This window comes from Mastomys coucha, unplaced genomic scaffold (genome assembly GCF_008632895.1).
Source record: "Mastomys coucha isolate ucsf_1 unplaced genomic scaffold, UCSF_Mcou_1 pScaffold16, whole genome shotgun sequence".
Classification (NCBI taxonomy): Eukaryota; Metazoa; Chordata; class Mammalia; order Rodentia; family Muridae; genus Mastomys; species Mastomys coucha.
In genome coordinates this window covers 18,704,279-18,709,528 of record NW_022196898.1, presented here as the reverse complement: position 1 = coordinate 18,709,528, position 5,250 = coordinate 18,704,279, and the positions used below count along the sequence as shown (strand labels likewise).

The following is a 5,250-nucleotide window of genomic DNA, read 5'->3' as shown; positions in this document are numbered from 1 at the left end:
AAGTCCTCTTCTTCAAATTTGATACAAGAGTTACAAATGTCAAGCAAAGCATTCAGTCTCACTCTTTGATGTTTTCTTATAAGCTACCTCCCTAGTTAATCATATATGTTCCTTTTGGGGTATATAAATACTTTTGAGATATATAAGCTGTTCTGAAAACCATAGTATAGTGTAAAAACATGAAATAGGCAATACTACTAATAGAGAGGCTGAGATAGGAGAAGCAAGATTTGAAGACCTTTATGTTGTACACAGCCAGACACTGTCACAAACAAACAAGCTGAAAGTGTATGTAAATTATACAATATTGGACCTATTTCTCCAATTACTAAATTAGAGAGACCATTGGATGACAATCAACAAATTTCTAATTCCTCATATTTTTGGATTTCAATCGATTAGGATATGTTGGTATTATTAATTTTCATATTAAGATATTAAGAAAACGTAATTGTTACTTCCTGTTGTTTTTGTTGTAAGGGGTGGAATTAGGTTTGTGTGGATTTGTTGAAAGATTACTTTCTTGCTTCTTCTAGGGTGTAGTTTTGCTCCTTATGTTGATGTTTTCCATGTATTATCCTTTGTAGGGCTGGATTTGTGGAAAGATATTATGTAAGTTTTGTTTTGTCATGGAATATCTTGTTTTCTCCATGTATGGTAATTGAGAGTTTTGCTGGGTATAGTAGCCTGGGCTGGCATTTGTGTTCTTGTAGGGTCTGTATGACATCTGCCCAAGATCTTCTAGCTTTCATAGTCTCTGGTGAGAAGTGTGGTGTAATTCTGATAGGCCTGCCTTTATATGTTACTTGACCTTTTCCCCTTACTTTTAAAGTTCTTTGTTTAGTGCATTTGATGTTTTTATTATTATGTGACGGGAGGAATTTCTTTTCTGGTCCAGTCTATTTGGAGTTCTGTAGGCTTCTTGTATGTTCATGGGCATCTCTTTCTTTAGGTTAGGAAAGTTTTCTTCTATAATTTTGTTGAAGATATTTACTGGCCCATTACATTGGGAATCTTTACTCTCTTCTATACCTATTATCCTTAGGTTTGGTCTTCTCATTGCGTCCTGGATTTCCTGGATGTTTTGGGTTAGGACCTTTTTGCATTTTGCATTTTCTTTGACTGTTATGTCAATGTTTTCTATGGTGTCTTCTGCCCCTGAGATTCTCTCTTCTATCTCTTGTATTCTGTTGGTGATGTTTGCATCTATGACTCCTGATTTCTTTCCTAGGTTTTGTATCTGCAGGGTTGTCTCTCTTTCTGATTTCTTATTGTTTCTATTTCCATTCTTAGATTCTGGTTGGTTTTGCTTGTTTCCTTCACCTGTTTGATTGTGGGTTTTTTTTTGTAGTTCTTTAAGGGATTTTTTGTGTTTCCTCTTGAAGGGTTTCTAGCTGTTTACCTGTGTTCTCCTGTATTTCTTTGAGGGTGCTATTTATATCTTTCTTAACGTCCTGTATGATCATCAAGAGAAGTGATTTTAGATCTGAATCTTGCTTTTCCAGTGTGATAGTGTGTCCAGGACTTACAATGGTGGGAGTATTGGGTTCTGATGATGCCAAGTGACCTTGGTTTGTGTTGTATGTTTTTTTAAGCTTGCCCTGCAGCATCATCTGGTTATCTCTAGTGCTACCTACCCTTGCTAAATCTGACTGGAATCTGTCCTTCCTGTGATCCTGGTTGTGTCAGAACTCCTCAGAGTCAAGCTGTTTCTGTGATCCTGTGATTCTGGGGTCCTGTGATCCTGGGCTTGTTAGAGCACCTGGAAGTGGAGCTTCCTCTGTGTGTTGTTGGACTGGCTGCAGAGCTTGCTCCCAAAGTCTGCTCAGGCCACCAGCCCAGAGAGACCAGAAGGAACCTGACCCACTGGGTTGGTGAAGTTCCTGTGTGCCTGGTCCTGCTGGTCCCAGTTACTCCTAGTGTTGGGACAGGTGTTGTTGGGTCCTCCTCACATCTGATCCTGGGTGTGGAGCTTCCTCTGGGTGTTGTGGGACTGGCTGTGGAGTTTGCACCCAAGATCAGCTCAGGACACCAGCCCAGAGAGACCGAAAGGAACCCGAGTTACTGGGCTGGTGGAGTTCCTGTGTGCCTGGTCCCGCTGGTCTCCCTTTTCATTTCTGATCTTGTTAATTAGGATACTGTCTCTGTGCCCTCTAGTTAGTCTGGCTAAGGGTTTATCTATTTTGTTGATTTTCTCAAAGAACCAGGTCCTGATTTGGTTGATTCTTCGTATAGTTATTTTTGTTTCCCTTTGTTTGATTTCATTTGTTTGGTCCTGTGTTTGATTATTTCCTGCTTTTGACTGCTTTTTTGAGAATTTGCTTCTTTTTGTTCTAGAGCTTTCATATGTGCTGTCAAATTGCTGGTGTATGCTCTCTCCAATTTCTTTTTTGAGGCACTTAAAGCTATTAGTTTTCCACTTAGGACTGCTTTCATTGTGTCACATAAGTTTGGGTATGTTGTGGCTTCATTTTCATTAAACTCTAGAAAGTCTAATTTCTTTATTTTTTCCTTGACCAGGTTATCATTGAGTAGATTGTTTTTAAGCTTCCACATATATGTAGGCATTCTATTGTATATGTTGTTATTGAGGAGTAGCCTTAGTCCATGGTGATCTGATAGGATGCAAGGAATTATTTCAATCTTTTTGTATCTGTTGAGATCTGATTTGTGACCAATTATATGGTCAGTTTGGGAGAAGGTATCATGAGGTTCTGATAATATGGAATATCCTTTTGTTTTAGGATAAAAAGTTCTATAGATATCTGTTAAATCCATCTGTTTCATAACTTCTGTTAGTCTCACTGTGTCTTTGTTTAGTTTCTGTTTCTATGATCTGTCCATTGGAGAGACTGGGGTGGTAAAGTCTCCTACTATTATTATATGTGATGCAATGTGTGCTTTGAGCTTTAGTAAAGTTTCTTTTATGAATGTAGATGCCCTTGCATTTGGAGCATAGTGGTTCAGAATTGAGAGTTCATCTTGGTAGGTGATACCTTTGATGAGTATGAAGTGTCCCTCCTTATCTATTTTGATCACTTTAGGGTGAAAGTCAATTTTATTTGCTATTAGAATGGCTACTCCAGCTTGTTTCTTGGGACCATTTGCTTGGAAAATTGTTTTCCAGCCTTTTATTCTGAGGTAGTGTCTGTCTTTGTCACTGAGGTGGGTTTTCTGAATGCAGCAAAATTTTGGGTCTTGTTTACGTACCCACTCTTTTTATTAGGGGTTTGAGTCTACTGATATTAATAGATATTAAAGGAAAGTAATTGTTGCTTCCTGTTATTTTTGTTGTTAAAGTTGGAATTCTGTTCATGTGGCTAACTTCTTTTAATTTTTTTGGAAGATTACTTTCTTGCTTTTTCTAGGATGTAGTTTCCCTCTTTGTGTTGGAGTTTTCCATTAATTATCCTTTGAAGGTCTGGATTTGTGGAAAGATACTGTGTAAATTTGGTTTTGTCATGGAATACTTTGGTTTCTCTATGGTAATTGAGAGTTTTGCTGTGTATAGTGGCCTGGGCTGGCATCTGTGTTCTTGTAGGGTCTGTATGACATCAGCCTAGGATCTTCTGGCTTTCATAGTCTCTGGCGAGAAGTCTGTTGTAATTCTTATAGTCCTGCCTTTATATGTTACTTGACCTTTTTCCCTCACTCCTTTTAATGTTCTTTCTTTGTTTTGTGCATTTGGTGTTTTGACTGTTATGTGGCGGGAGGAATTTTTTTTCTGGTCCAAACTATTTGGAGTTCTGTAGACTTCTTGTATGTTCATGGGCATCTCTTTTTTTAGGTTAGGGAAGTTTTCTTTTATAATTTTGTTGAAGATATTTTACTGGTCCTTTAAGTTGGAAGTCTTAACTCGCTTCTACTCGTATTATCCTTAGGTTTTGTCTTAATTGTGTCCTGGATTCTCATTGTGTCCTGGATTTCCTTGATGTTTTGGGCTAGGAGCTTTTTTCATTTTGCGATTTCTTTGACTGTTGTGTCAATGTTTTCTATGGTATCTTCTGCACCTGAGATTCTCTCTTCTATCTCTTGTATTCTGTTGGTGCTGCTTGCTCTATGGCTCCTGACTTCTTTACAAGGTTTTCTATCTCCAGAGTTGTCTCTCTTTGTGATTTCTTAATTGTTTCTACTTCCATTTTGAGGTCCTGGATGGTGTTGTTCAATTCCTTCACCTGTTTGGATGTGCTTTCCTGTAATTCTTTAAGGGATTTTTGTGTTTCCTCTTTAAGAGCTTCTACTTGTTTACTGGTGTTCTCCTTTAATTCTTTAAGGGATTTTTGTGTTTCCTCTTTAATGGCTTGTGCCTGTTTACCTGTATTCTCCTGTATTTTTCTGAGGGAGTTATTTATGTCCTTAAATTCCTCTATCACCATCATGAGGTATGATTTTAGATTCAAATCTTGCTTTTCTGGTGTGTTGGGGTATCCAGGACTTGATGTGGTGGGAGTACTAGGTTCTGATGATGCCAAGCAGTCTTGGTTTCTGTTGGTAAGAGACTTGCATTTGCCTTTAGCCATCTCTTAATTTCTGGTGTTAGATGTTCTTGCTGTCTCTGGCTGGGTCTGAAAGCCTGTGTCAGCACTTCTGGGAGATCAGCTCTACCCTGGTAGGACCCATGTGCAGAGAGCTGTCGATCAGTGATCCTTCCTGGGTGCAGATGGATGAAGGAAGGCTGCAGCTTCTGTGGCCTGTGCCTCCCAGCTGGTCCCACCTGTGACCCCAGGTCGGAGTACTCCCTGGAGAGAAGCTCTGTGCTTGGGGGAAAGGTGTGCAGAGGATTGTGGAGCCGCTGTCCCTCCTACTTGTAGACAGAGGCAGAAAGGATCCTGTTCCAGCTACCCTGCCACTTCGGAGGCCTCCAGATTCAATTTCTACCACCCACATGGCTCACAACTGTTTGTAACTCCATTTGTATGGATTTTGGCGCCCTCATCTGGCCTCTACATTTTCCTAGACATACATGCAGGAAAACACTTAAGCACATACAATTCTAAAATAAAATAAATGTTACATTTTAAAAATATGTAAGGTATTTGGTGATGGAGATTGACAGGTATAAGAGTGTTTTAAGAAGCTTTAGTTTGGGGGCTGGAAAGCCCCCCAGCACTCACGGCAGGTAGCAACTCAGTATAAGTCTAGTTCCTGTGGATTTGATGCCCTCCTCTGGCCTCTGTAGGTACGATACACATGGAATCCACATAAGGACATGCAGCCTGCCAACTGAACTCAGAAGGCTTTTTTTTTTTT

General features: G+C 39.5%; 1 protein-coding gene across 5 annotated transcripts in view; it reads left to right on the top strand.

The window, feature by feature from the left end:
* Ift80 (intraflagellar transport 80) overlaps positions 1-5,250 on the top strand; it is a 110,204-nt gene that overhangs the window by 45,637 nt on the left and 59,317 nt on the right. The gene's annotated exons all lie outside the window — the stretch shown is intronic.